General features: G+C 41.6%; 1 long non-coding RNA gene across 1 annotated transcript; it reads left to right on the forward strand.

Moving 5' to 3' along the window:
- The first annotated feature begins 382 nt into the window (after positions 1–382).
- On the forward strand, positions 383–12,019 carry LOC135547302 (uncharacterized). The gene is made up of 3 exons (XR_010456687.1): positions 383–519; positions 6,951–7,081; positions 8,847–12,019. It is a non-coding gene; the product is annotated as an uncharacterized LOC135547302 (long non-coding RNA).
- Positions 12,020–15,501: the final 3,482 nt, after the last annotated feature.

The following is a 15,501-nucleotide window of genomic DNA, read 5'->3' on the forward strand; positions in this document are numbered from 1 at the left end:
GTGTGTGTATGTGTCAGGTGGGCTGTGTGTGGGGGTTGACTGGAAACCGCCACTCACACAGCCTCATGTTGTGTGCTCACATATACATACATACATATATATATATATATTACACACACACACACACACACACACACACACACACACACACACACCATGAGGCTCGGGGGTGGAGAGAGAGGCGGTGTTGCTGTTAAGACTGGCATCAGCTCCTTCATGGATCATTCTCACTACAAGAGACAACCTCACTGGAAAGAGAGAGAGAGAGAGAGAGAGAGAGAGAGAGAGAGAGAGAGAGAGAGAGAGAGAGAGAGCAAGAGAGAGAGGGGGGGGAAGAGACAACCTCACTGGAGAGAAAGAGAGAGAGAGAGAGAGAGGGAGAGAGAGAGAGGGAGAGAGACAGAGAGAGAGAGAGAGAGGAAGGGAGGGGGAAGAGACAAGCCAGCGGAGGGAGCAGAGACAAAGCTTGCTGACGGAGGAAGTGAAGTGTGCTCTGCAGCATGTGGACCATGTGCTCAGGTAAGAACAACTCCAACTCCTTTCTGTCCCTGTCTATTTCTCCCTACCACTCTATTTCTCTCTGTCTTTATGTCTGTTTCTCTGTCCCTGTCTCTCTATATATTTCTGCATCTCTGTGCCCAGTGGTTGCCATTAGAAAGGTAAACAATTTATTTTTATCAGTTTATTTTATTAGTACTGTTGACTTGTAAACATTACGCTGTATCGTATCCAAAGTTCAAACTCCACTCCCTCTTCCCTCAATGTATACCCACATTTGGAATATTTAATGTAAATTCTTCACGGAAGATTTGTGCATAATGGGAGTATATTAGAAATATATAATTGCACAGATGTAATATATGGTGAGATTTATCTGCACATATCGCATTGAAAAAAACAAAATAATTCCGAGGGCATGGATCCTGCCGTTTTCAAGATTTCTGTGCTGAACTGGATGTATATGGTATTGTCCTAGGAGTATATCTTTGTTTTACTGGTTTGTACTGTGAGTATATCTTTGTTTTACTGGTTTGTACTGGGACCATATGTGTGTTTTAGTGGTTTGTACTGGGAGTATATCTGTGTTTTACTGGGAATATATCTGCGCTGAAGTTTTGTACTGGTGGTACTGTTGTGGAATGTGTGAGACTTGGCCCCATATCTCTTTGTTCCCTAAACTCTTTCTTTCTCTGTGGGGCCATAAGAGAACAGAGGAATAACACACACACAAACTACACTAACAGGCACAACACACATGAACACACACACACACCCCTCTTGTGGAGAACCAGCCGAAACTTCCCTCCGGGGGGAGAGCGATGTGAGGAATGTGATTATCACGTATTTGTGTTTATTTTATCGCAGCGGGATGCTCACAAAGCAAAGAGGGGACTAGATCAGACAAACGGCTGATGCTGAGTGTGAAACTGTGTGCGTGCGTGCGTGCTTGCCTGTGGGTTAGTGAAGGTGTGTTCGGGTAAGGAGGAGAGACTGTGTCTGCGTATTTGTTTCAGAATTGTTTTAAACCGTTAAACAAAGGAATATGCTCAGTTTCTGAAAGACAAATACCTATGCCTTGTACATACATACTGTTCACCTTTTCTATACACTCACACACACGCAGACTTACACCCACACATGCACTTACAGTCACATGTGCACTCAGTCACTGAGAGCCATGCACCCACTCACCCCAACACCCACGCAACCACCCACACACTCACATGCACAGACTAGCACCCTCCCGCCCACATCCACGCACAACAAGCCCAGCCGTCTGTCGAGCCAAGTACATTACAGAGTTCTTTTAACACACAGCTTCTGAATGGGGGGGATGAATGTGGGGAATTTCAGCTGAAACGTGAGGACAAAAGCCAGGGGGACATTTAAAAGGCATTAACAGATCCATGGGAATCAGGAAGGGAACATACACACGCACTTGCTCACTCACACATACATATATATACACACACACAGGAATGAATATTACACAGACTCACACACAGGGGCGTTATGCTCCCATTATTTTATAGGGGGCACAATGTATGTGAAGATGCCCCTAGCAAAATTCTTAGAATTTAGCATTTTTCAAACACCTGAAACATTGTTTCCTGCAATCTAGAGCCATAATCATTAAGCCACGTTCTATGTCAAAAAAAATAAAAAAAAGTATATTTTTTTCTGCATAGGCTGTCTAAGCATATCACTTTACCTGATTGCACTTGGTGAAGTCCATGGGTCAGAAAATGCATGCACGTAACAATGATGTCTCTGTCAATAACAAAAACAGTCATGGGTTGTAACTCTAAAATTCACCTGAAAGGCAAAGCACTCTGGCAAATATTCAAATAAGCAGTGTGCTAATAGTACCATAACCCAAGAATGTGTATTTTCTGAAGTCTAGCAACCTTGTCAGCAGGCATGTCAGCTAATATAGTTATACAAGCTACTCTAACTTGATTGATAGCCTGAAATGGCTTGGGAGATTGGGAATCTATCTAGCTGTCCTGCCCATCATTGGAAGCTAAAATCAAATCAAACGCTGTTTATGTCACTCAACACTTTCTCTCCTCCTCCACTGACGATACTGTCGGCACGCACCAGAGCAGTGTTTCCCAAACTTGGTCCTGGGGCCCACACTGGGTGCACGTTTTTGGCTTTTGCCCTAGTACTACACAGCTGATTCAAATGATCAATGCTTGATGAGGAGTTGGTTATTTGAATCAGCTGCGTGGTGCTAGGGCAAAACCAAAACGTGCACCCAGTGGGCGCCCCAGGACCAAGTTTGAGAGACCCGGCTCTAGAGTGTAGCTTCCTGCCTAGCATATCCATGGTGCATCTTAGAAGGAACCACTTATTAGGGAGAATGGAGGTACTCTTTCACTGGTGTGTGCACCCTCCGCAAAATACTCCTAAAAGATATTTGAATAGATTATTATTATTACACACAGAGATGCAGCTCTGGCGTTAGAGGGACAATGGTCTGGGATAAGAGATGACGAGAGACTGGTTATGTTGCGTTTTTGTGTGTTAGAGTGATGAATTGAGAGAGAGAGAGAGAGAGAGAGAGAGAGAGAGAGAGAGAGAGAGAGAGAGAGAGAGAGAGAGAGACGGAAAGGGGGACCTACATTCACAGGTAAAGAACAGGGGTTGAAGTGAATAATGCTCCCAGCTCCCACCACATACCTTACCGTAATTAACTACTGGTCTTCTGTTCAACTGGAGGACAGTAGCACACTTTGTCCTGAATGGTAATACCCTCTCTAGGACAAATGCACACATGTGTAGACTACCTTTAGACATTTTTATTAATTTCTGACTTAAGATACTTGAAATACACCTGGAGAATTAGAAAATTGACTCAAATTGATCATTATCTCCAATGCATGATTTATGGCATGTGTTGCCCTTTTCATTACTGTGTATTTAGCTATATGTTAGCTGTGCAAAAATTCAACCAAACTTAAAGGGATTCTCCGGTACATTTGTATACTTTTTAGCCTGTAGTACTGAAAGTAGCGCCCATGAGCCAAAAGTGGTTCCCGAAAATTACGTACCACATCACATATGTGCAGATATGTACACCATGTCATTGCTCTCTCTCTCGCTCTGCTGTGTGTGATTCTTGCTAGCTGTCACTCAAATGGCAAAGGGCTGAATCTCATTGGCTGGAACTCAAATTGCTAGGGGGCTGGCCCATGTGGGGGGAAATGGCACAGCACAGCTTCCAGAAAACAGTCACTTTCAAAATAGGAATTTTGTGGCTAATTGAGGTAAGACTGTAACTCTGCTCAAAGAATATGCATGTATGAACCACACATTGACAATGTCAGTCCAAAGAATATGCATGTATGAACCACACATTGACAATGTCAGTCCAAAGAATATGCATGTATGAACCACACATTGGCAATGTCAGTCCAAAGAATATGCATGTATGAACCACACATTGACAATGTCAGTCCAAAGAATATGCATGTATGAACCACACATTGACAATGTCAGTCCAAAGAATATGCATGTATGAACCACACATTGACAATGTCAGTCCAAAGAATATGCATGTATGAACCACACATTGACAATGTCAGTCCAAAGAATATGCATGTATGAACCACACATTGACAATGTCAGTCCAAAGAATATGCATGTATGAACCACACATTGACAATGTCAGTCCAAAGAATATGCATGTATGAACCACACATTGACAATGTCAGTCCAAAGAATATGCATGTATGAACCACACATTGACAATGTCAGTCCAAAGAATACTTTCAAAATACTTATTAGATGCCAAAATACCAAAACATGTTTATAGGTTTAGGCACTAAATCTAGTTAATCTAGTTAAGGTTAGGGATAGGGTTAAAACATAAAAACTAAACAGGTGCCTAAGCACTGCGATTGAACCCACGATGCTCGGCGTCGTAGCGCACAGTATAAATAACTACTAGTTGGTAACACGCACTCTTATTGCCCATAGTGCAGGAGTGTGTCAAACTCATTTGCAAAAAAATGGTTCTCTAGGAATTTTTAATGCTCCCTGACTTGTCTAGCTTTCATTTCCATGATTATAAGTGAGTTGGACACCGTCAAGAATATAGGTCCATCATAATTTCTACACAGTTTCGATTTGGTTTTAGTCATTTTAAAGTATGTTGAGTTTGTCCAAACTCCCCCCCCAAAAAAAAAACAAATGTAATAAGAAAACTCAAACCAGATATGGGCCAGATCGGTAGTGGATGGTTGTAAATTGCCATGGACAGGAAATGCCATGCCATCATTTTAACATTTTAAATATAGCATTTGGGCTGTGATTTCCACAACTTTTCATGTTTGCCAGACCCTCTATGAAACAGAATAAAAGATCTTACCAGCAGTATCAGTTAATTCCATCAGTAGTAGTTTATCCAAACAAACGCAACATGACTTCTAAAGGACTGGTCAATAGACCTAACCCTGATGGCACGGTCCATTGAAGTACCCCCACACCTTTCCCAATATTACTGGCACACGGCTTGATGTTTGAACCCATTGATTTCTGAAGGGAATAAGGCAGATATGTTATGGGCTATAGCAGGTGTTCACTGTAGTCATAACTGTAGTCATAGGACTAGTAGGTGACATGATACCAGTTTCAAATACCACAGAATTTGACGTGATATTCAGATGAGAAAACAAGTGTTAATTTATTCAGGAAATTTCACAATATGAATGCAATGCATCTGTCACATATGACTCAATTCTCAAACGATAACTACTCAAGTGACAATTTGTTGAATTTCCCAAATTACCATCAGATGAAAACTCTTACTTGGGAAATTGATAGGGTGACAGAAGAGAAAGAGACAGTGAGAGAAAAATATAGTTCAAAGGCAGTTCTGGGAAATATATGCAAATTGATATACACCCCCTTACCAGATCAACCCCCCTCCATCATCCTATCAGAGAGAGAGAGAAAGAGAGAGAGAGAGACCAATATAATCTAGGTGAACACCCGTTGCAGTTGTTTAATCTCGTCTCATGTTGCTTAAGCACCTTGTTATCCTCCACTGTAAAGACATGAACATTATTGCCCAATGGAGAACGCAGAGATGGAGGAAGAGCTAGAGAATGATGGGTGAGGAAGGATGGAGGACCTATGATGGAGAGATGGAGGAGAGATGATGAAAGATGGAGAAAGCGTGAAGGTGGAGAGTGTAGGTTATAGAAGATAGATGTACACTCTTAAAATAAAATGTTCCTGGAGGATTTTTTAGGGGTTCTTCAAATTGAAACTGTGGGGGAACCCCTATAAGTTCTAAGAACTACCCTCTTTAATGGTTCCTCAAATAACCTTTTGGGTTACATTTTGGGGATTTTAGCGGCAAACCAGAAGTAAAAGATCCAAATATGATGTAAACTCCCAGCAGAGCCCCAAGTCCAATGGGTATATCCTCTGGCGTGTTGATGTTAATGTGTTGATGTTCTCTGTATCCATAGCCAGTATGATTTTGCAGTGATGGTGATCAAACAGGTTTCCAGTGATATTCATCAGATGTGTAGGGAGGGTGCACAGTACATTTTGCAGTGATAAATCAATACTTAAAGAGTCCATTTGAACACTACCTCAGATAACACAAATACATTTTACAGCAGTGTAGAGAAATGCCTATGAGACCCCATAATGCATTGCTCTTTTACGGTACTGTACTGTACTATAGAATAACAGTGGTTAACTGTTAGTTTTGCTGTAAATGTACAGCCATTTGTAACAATGAAGGAGAGAGAAGATGAAGGAGAGAAGGATTGGGAGAGTTGGAGGATGAGATTGAGAGAGATTTGGGCCCGTTTGAAACTCTCTCCTCATTGACATTAGAAGGGCATTCTGTAATGGGGTTAAAAATCTACTCCAGACCAATACATTAGTCTAATTCAATGAACCACATTTGGTGTCTAAACTAAGAGCAGCAAAAATGTAGGCTAGTCATATATTCTGGAAACCATGAAACTTCATCAGCCTTCATTTCTGTGTCAAGTCGTGTTATTCATAAGAGTGGACTTTCCTGAAATCGTAGCCTACGTGTCACTACACGCACATGGGTCGCGGCAGGGACGGCCCCGGGTGAAAGGGTTTGGTCATTGAGGTCGGTGTCAGGGCGGGCGGGGGACAATCATACAGCCTGGCTGAGGTGAAGAGCATGTCTACCCTTTACCTTCACTGGAGCAGTAAACCCAGTGGCATTTCCGACTGATTCAGTATGCACACGGAGAAAAGCCCCGTGGCTAGCCAGCGATAAGGGTGGAGGGGAAATTACTTGAGGAAATCGCAGATGAGTGACGGGTTATTTGCATGAAGTGCATTTGTGATTGAGAAAGTCAGTTATTCTCTTTCTGTATTCGTTTGTTGGAGAAACTCCTTTCGGCCTAAGGGGATGTTTATTTTTTTTGTGCCGCCTGTTTTTGTAGCAGATAACTGCAGAGTGTCGAGCCCACGGAAGGTGTCTGCAACCATGGGCTCTCTGCTGCACAGCTGTCGGTGTTTGGAGCAGCAAGGAGCGGAGGAAGGAGCCTCGACCCTGGAGACAGACAACCACAAAGTAAGCAACAGCTGTGGACTCGCCGTCTCATCTTGACATGCTAAAATACACTGTTTATATCATGTTAATTCGATGGGATATATTATTGTTTTATTTGCAAAATTGTTTCACATTCGTAATCAACATCAACTTTAGGTTTTAGATTCATGCTCAGACAAGTGTCATTATTTTGTCAGTTAGACCTACATGTAGGCTATCATATCCTACAGTTTGCATTGTATGACAAAGACCAAAGAAGCATTGGCAAATCTGTTGGTGAGCATGGCATTGCAACAGTGTGTGGTCTGCCTTGGCTTTGGCAAGAGTATGTGTGTGTGTGTGAGCGTGAGCGTTAGTGCTTGCGTGAGAGAGAGAGAGAGAGAGAGAGAGAGAGAGAGAGAGAGAGAGAGAGAGAGAGAGAGAGAGGAAGAACGAGAGATGAGATCTGAGAGTGTGGTTGGGTGCAGACAGGATCTCTGTGTGTGTTTTCCCTTCTTTAAGTTGAGGGAGGAGGGGTGGTATGCAAGTCAAGCGAGATGTGTGTGTGCGTGTGTGTGTGTGTGTGTGTGTGTGTGTGTGTGTGTGTGTGTGTGTGTGTGTGTGTGTGTGTGTGTGTGTGTGTGTGTGTGTGTGTGTGTGTGTGTGTGTGCATGCGTGCGTGCGTGCGTATGTGTGTGGTATGCGAGCTGCTGGAGGACATTCTTGTGTGTGTTTTGGAATGTGATTACCCTGGGGGAGACCCTGTGACTGAGACAGAGAAAGAAAGAAAGAAAGAAAGAAAGAAAGAAGGAGGGAGGGAGGACGAGAAAGAAAGAGATTGGAAGAGAGACGAAGAGAAAGAGAGTGAGAGAAGGCAGGGATAAATTTATATTTTCGATTCTATTAATGTCCGTGGTGATATGATTGACATGCAGGTGACTTTAGTATTGCTACTAGTAATATTAATAATAGTTATCATCATCACCATATCTTTGTGACATTTAATTCAAAGAAAAAAGCCTTTCAAGCAACAACGCAAGCATTCACAATAGGACCAATGGTTAAAGGGCCTTAACACTTGACTTGTTACAAATGGTTTGTTACTTGTTATAAATGGTTTCATGCGAACACTGCTTCTACCATCTTAGTTGAAATGGATGTTAATATGGATGTCATACAACAGGGGGCATTTGTGAGACACACACAACTGTCTCAAGTCCCAGACACTATGTGTTCATATACTACAGTTACCGAAGACACATGATGGCATACCCAATATGAAACACACAGCCTCCACTTATAGAATAGAATCATTTTTTGAACAAAGCTGTTTTATATGTGAATGATTCTTTAAAGTGTCTTATTGAAGATTTGCAACGACGACAGTTAAGCTCAGTCATAGTGAATGGGAAAAGGTCAAACAGAGTTTCTTCCTATAAGTGGACAGACGACGAGGTTAGGTTTCTGGTTTGGTTGTTCCTTGGAGGATATTGCTTGTTGTTGGAACTAGATGGGGAATTGAAACGATAGGGATTGCCAATAATTGCCCACACACAAATGTTACATATTCTAATGAGCAATCTGGCTGGACTGAGTAGCAATACACTTCACACTACAGGCATATATTATGCAATTGATTGTGAACATAACCAAGTCTGTTTCAAGGTCTGTAAAATTATTCCAGGGATTTTTACATCATTGTTATTTGTTCCTATTTTCTGTCCCCTACATGATTTTGGTTTGATGAGAGTTAGTGAAAATGAGAACCTAATTAGGATATAATATATCATATAATGTTCTCTTTCAGAACCTGTCCATCAGAACCTGAAATCGTCAAGATGACATGGTGGAGACATCCTTCTACAGGTAATTGGTATTTTTCTAGCTGTTATACAGAGTTTATGGAGGATTACATTTTCCTGTTTGTCCAGGCCCTCCGATGTAGGCTTTCAAATTAACGTTTCGTTCCAGCCTTATTCTAAAATTGATTAAAATGTTTCCCCCCCCCCCCTCATCAATGTACACACAATACACCATAATGACAAAGCAAAACCAGGATTTTACACATTTTTGCAAATGTATTCAAAATAAAAAACGGAAATATCACATTTATGTAGGTATTCAGACTGTTTACTCAGTACTTTGTTGAAGCACCTTTGTCAGCAATTACAGCATCGAGTCTTCTTGGGTATGACACTACAAGCTTGGCACACCTGTATTTGGGGTGTTTCTCCCATTCTTTGCAGATCCTCTCAAGCTCTGTCAGGTTTGATGGGGAGCATCACTGCACAGCTATCTTCAGGTCTCTCCAGAGATGTTAGATCGGGTTCAAGTCCGGGCTCTGGCTGGGCCACTCAAGGACATTGTCCCGAAGCGACTTCTGTACTGTATTGGCTGTGTGCTTAGGGTCGTTGTCCTGTTGGAAGATGAACCTTCACCCCAGTCTAAGGTCATGAGCGCTCTGGAGCAAGTTTTCATCAATGTTCTCACTCTACTTTGCTCTGTTCATCTTTGCCTCGATCTTAACTAGTCTCCCAGTCCCTGCCACTAAAAAATATCCCCACAGCATGATGCTGCCATCACCATGCTTCACCGTAGGGATGGTGCCAAGTTTCCTCCAGACGTGACGCTTAGCATTCCGGCCAAAGAGTTCAATCTTGGTTTAATCAGACAGGAGAATCTTGTTTCTTATGGTCTGACAGTCCTTTAGGTGCGTTTTGGCAAACTCCAAGTGTGCTGCCATGTGCCTTTTACTGAGTAGTGGATCAAGGAGGAATCTTGGTGGTTCCAAACGTCTTCAATTTAAGAATGATGGAGGCCATTGCAATCTTGGGGACCTTCAATGCTGCAGACATTTTTTGGTACCCTTCCCCAGATCTGTGCCTCGACACAATCCTGTCTCGGAGCTCTATGGACAATTCCTTCGACCTCATGGCTTGGTTATTTCTCTAACATGCACTGTCAACTGTGAACTGTCACTGTCAACTGTCAACCTTATATAGACAGGTGTGTTCCTTTCCAAATCTAATTGAATTTACTACAGGTGGACTCCAATCAAGTTGTAGAAACATCTCAAGGATGATCAATGGAAACTGGATGGATGCACCTGAGCTCAATTTCGAGTCTCATAGCAAAGAGTCTGAATACTTTTGTAAATAAGGTATTTCTGTTATTTATTTTTAATACATTTGAGAGAAAAAAATCAAAAAAACGGTGTTTGCTTTGTCATTATGGGGTATTGTGTGTAGATTGATGAGCAAAAACAGTCATTTAATCAATTTTAGAATAAGGCTGTAATTTAACAAAATGTGAAACATATCATGGGGTCTGAATACTTTCCAAATGCACTGTATACCTGTTATTAAGTTTCCATTGTCCTGAAGTGGTGATATCCATGGAAGTACTGTACAAGTCTAGCTCTTGCCCTATATTTTTAGTTTGACTATAGTCAGACTCTTTGACTGTGACTTTGTGTTTCTATTAAGTGAATGAGCTCACCATTTCTAGGGTTTTGGGTCAAGGATATTTCATGTCTAATTCAGTCAAGGGATTATATCGTTATTTTACAATTATTACAATTATATAGCCATAATTCAGAGGATTGTCCTTTCATTCTCTCAGCTCTTTCAATCTTTCATTCTGTCAATATTTCATTCTGTTCTTCCTCTGGCTTAACATAACACCTCCTACAGTGTGTCTAATCATCAGATCATGAGTCATGACTCTTGATGTATTTTGAGAGGCACTGGATGCTATTTAGCTCTAGCAATAAGAGCTATCTGAGCAATGTAGCTCCTGTGAGTACATGTCTACCAAGAAGGACAAGAGAGTAGTTACACTCTTAGAAATAAGGTGGTATCTAGAACCTAAAAGGGTTCTTCATTTGAAGAACCCTTTTTGGTTCCAGGTAGAACCCTTTTGGGTTCCATGTAAAGCCCTTTCTACAGAGGGTTCTACATGGAACCCAAAAGGGCTCTGCCTGGAAACAAAAAGGGTTCTCCTATGGGGACAGCTGAAGAACCCTTTTGGAACCCTTTTTTCTAAGAGTGTATGGTTTGGCTGAATGTAAACTGAATTCAAAAAGGCAGAGTGATTCATACAGTACACACACCCCCATGTTTCCCCTGCCTCTGCTCTCCTCAGATGTAAGACACATGACATCATTAAAAGGGAGCTCTCAAGCTCAGTGTGGGTTCCTCGTGTGGGTAGACTGTGTGTGTGTGTGTGTGTTTGTTTGTGTGTGTCTGTGTGGGAGAGAGAATGAAGCCATCCAAAGCGCCAGACCCATTGGTCCATGTTCACTGTATGCGTGCCCTACTGGAGGCTCTCGTACTGGGATACGCTCACTCCCACATCAGGGTAGAGGCTGGGGCTGAGTGAGAGAGGGAGTGGGAAGAGAGGAGTGAGAGAGAGAGAAAGAGAGGAGAGAGCCGGAGGGAGTCAGTGGGAAGAGAGCTCTGCCCCACAGCATAGAGAGGGTGTTTTTAGGTATGGTACATGCACACACAAACACACAAACACAGATCAATCTAAATACAGTTGCTGCTGGAGCTGCGTTGATGCAGTTACTTTAATCTTAGGATTTTGTCAAGATTAGCTCAAGATTGATCTGCTGTTTTGAAGTCTATAAAATTGTACGTATGTTTCATACAGTTCTCCTGGTTTCAGTCTCATTGAAAAGTTAATATATGAATAGTTTCATTCCAAAATACAATACATACATTTTCTGAAATATTGGTAAATTAGTTTTTATTGTTTAAAGAAATGTTGATTGACATTGGGTTGTTTAATGACAGACATGTATTTGTTTAAAATCTGGTTTCATTTCAGAGAGACAAATAATCATGTCTTTTTTTGCAAAATGCTACATATCAGCCTCACTCTCAGAGAAATAAGAATACTGCTATGTTTTACACAGTCAAATGTAACAAATAAATACATGTGTAATAAAGAAATGTACAAATGATAAATTGCATTTTTTTTAAAGATGATTCAGTACAGTAATATTAGATCTGTATGTAAAACATTTACATTTTACATTTCAGTAATTTAGCAGATGCTTTTATCCAGAGTGACTTACATGATGTTTATTAATCTTAAGATAGCTAGGTGAGACAACCTCATATGACAGTCAAATATACAGGATACAAACATCCCATTCCAGCTAAAGAATGGATACAAAGTATTTTGCAACAACAACAACAAAAATCTATTTATTAAAAATCTGAGAAAAGTCATATTTTACACACACATGAAGGTACCCATAAGCCAAAAAACACAGCTGTGAAAAATTGGAAATAAACTCTTTAAAACAAACTCTTTAAAATCTATAAAACATAGATACGGTACATATGAAGATCAGCAGAGGGTTTCTCACCCTACTTTCTCTGTCTCCTCTCCTCTCAGATAGTAGGCTGCAGCTCAGACACTCTTGGCAGAATCGTCTCATATTGACTTTACCCTGCCTTCTATATGAGTTCTCTGTGTTCCCCAGGAAAAACATGAACAGAAAGCCCAGTACAGCATTCCCATATGCTCCTCTACTGACTAGATGTATTACACACACACAAACACACACAACCATTAGTCATCGTCTGTAGTAGTGGTCATATGGTGTATAAGTCATAGTAAGGTGGGAGGAATAGAACAGAGAAACAGACAGATGCGTTGTCCTGATCTTTCTCCAACACAGCTTTAGTCATACTGGATGTGACTGTGTGAAAGAAAGTGGCTTGGGCTCAAAACACGCTCCCTAGTGGTCTCTCTGGTGAATTGCAATGTGTGTGGCAAATAACAAAACATTAAAAAACGCTGACCTGGACTGTGTTAATTAGGCGGAGGTGTAAAGTACTTAAGTAAAAGTACTTTAAAGTACTACTTAAGTAGTTTTGGGGGGTATCTGTACTTTACTATATATTTTTGACAACTTTTACTTCACTATATTTCTAAAGAAAATAATGTACTTTTTACTCCATACATTTTCCCTGACACCCAAAAGTACTCATTACATTTTGAATGCTTAGCAGGACAGGAAAATGGTCCAATTCCCACACTTATCAAGAGAACATCCCTGCTCATCCCTACTAACTAATCTGGCGTATTCACTAAACACAAATGCTTAGTTTGTTATTTATGTTTTAAGGTTGTAGTGTGCCCCTGGCTATCCGTAAATAAGAAAAGCAAGAAAATTGCTTTGTTTTATATAATGTGAAATTATTTAGACTTTTACTTGTACTTTTGATACTTAAGCATATTTTAGCAATTACATTTACTTTTGATACTTCAGTATATTTAAACGGAAATACTTTTAGACTTTTACTCAAGTAGTATTTTACTGGGTGACTTTAACTTTTACTTGACTCATTCTCTATTAAGCTATCTTTACTTTTACTCAAGTATGACAATTATGTACTTTTTCCATCACTGTCAGTAGGCCATATGATGGAAAACATTTTGCAATGGAAAATCAAAATTAGCATTACTGGACAAATCCAGGTAGTCCCTCCCTGTTTCAGTCCGTTTTCTTCCGTTTAGTGCCTAATGAACATGACCCTGTATTACATGAGACTAAATGTACTGTGCTGTAAAGTGGCTTTGTTTCAGAATACATATCGTAATTATATTGTAGAGGAAAACATTGTGTAATCAGAGACAAAACATGAAGGCAGACAGACACAAAGTGGCGACTGGTCCAGAAGTCCAGTCCTCAGACCCCTCGGTCACATGCAATGGCATGAGCCAGGGGAAAATACAAGACAACCAGGAAGTCTGAGAGAGGGAGGGACCACTCTGACACTGGGGGGGTCCTGAATTAGGGACACACACACAGCTCCCGGATTCCCCTGAGGGAAACAGGAAGTGAGACGGAGAGAGACAGGCGTGCGCTGCAGGAAGTAGACCCTGTGTCATTCCATCTCTGAACAGCTGTGAAAAGAGTCCCTCTTCTCTCTCTCTCTATCTCTCTCATACCCTGCCCTCTCCTCCACCTTTACTACCCCCAATGGATTCATAGTGCATTTCCAGGAACCTGAAATGACTGCTCAGTGCAGTGTACTGTGCATAGTAACCCTTGACCTCAGCTCTTTGTCCAGCTGCTGAGAATGGTACAGTATTTGGTTCTCCAGGAGACACCCGGGGCGTGAGTCCACAAGTCTGGCCAGAGGCAGGGCGTCACTCCTGGGGGAAGTGGTGGTTAAATGTGGGGTGTGGAGGGTGTGGATAGGGGTAAGGGAAGGTTAGGTATTGAAGGAGGCGTGGGGTGAGGAGGGGAGGTATGGGTGAGAACAGGGAGAGCGGCTGGAGGAAGAGCGAGAGGAAGCCGTTGGAGGGAGGGGTGTGTGTGTGACAGAGAGAGAGAGAGAGAGAGCAGGAAACCCTGCTTGGTGTGGCGGAGGAGAATGGAATGTTTAAAAAGAACACGCTTCGCCTGCAAATGTCCAGGATGAGGGCGTCTGCTCGTGCCGCTGTGCGTGTGTCTGTGTGGGAGGATGTGACACTCATGTTGACTTGGCCACTCACAGGATATATGAAGAGGAGCGTGACCAAACAAGGGATCAGAGAGGGAAGTGTGCATATAGGTAGACGAGAGAGTGAGAGAGCAAGTGAGTGAGAAAGAGAGAGAAAACATGGGTGGAATGGGGCACTAAAAGTGAGAGTGAGTCAGAGAGAGAGTGGGAGAAGAAAAGAAGAGGAGAAAGAGAGACGCCATCAGCTGCATTTCCTCTGACACCTTTTTCCTACAAAGGAAAGGGGAAAAGGAAGAGAGGAGGAAAGGAGAATGAGGGGAAGGGAAGGGACGGGACAGGGCTGGGCTGCAGAAGCAGACTAGCAGGCTCCTTTAAAAGAGTCTCCGTGTTGTCACACACACACCTTAGGGGCACCACCCAACACCCACATATACACACACTCTGCCACCTTTAATCAACCTCCCACACAGTGTATAACACCCACAAACACTTCCTCCATCTACAGAGCCACACATACAAACCTGGAGAACACCACCCACAACCTGTAAACATGTTCCAGTAATGTTTACTGTAAATTACTGTCAGGGCAGTAGCCAGTAGGTTACAGGTAAATTTACAGTAATTTACAGTATATTTACAGGACCTTTACTGATGTCACAGTAAAGTGCATTACTGGAAACACTTCCAGTGCATTACTGGAAGCACAGTGTTAAATGTTGTAGATTTACAGTGCAGGCAGCTAGTGCCAACGATGGGCAGCATTTCTGTTATATGTATTTGATATAGATATTTCAATAGTTTTAATACCCATTTTATCATTTGTATTTCACTGGCATGAATTACAATGAATGTATTTTTAAACAGTTTAACTAGAATATATTTAGTATTTTCTTATACAAATATAAACTTGCAAGTAGCTCGCTTAACTACAACAATGTTCTCGGTAATGGGAACATAAACTTTTTACTTGCTATGACTGTGACATGTTCTTGTTAA

This window comes from Oncorhynchus masou, chromosome 10, assembly GCF_036934945.1.
Source record: "Oncorhynchus masou masou isolate Uvic2021 chromosome 10, UVic_Omas_1.1, whole genome shotgun sequence".
Taxonomy (NCBI): domain Eukaryota; kingdom Metazoa; phylum Chordata; class Actinopteri; order Salmoniformes; family Salmonidae; genus Oncorhynchus; species Oncorhynchus masou.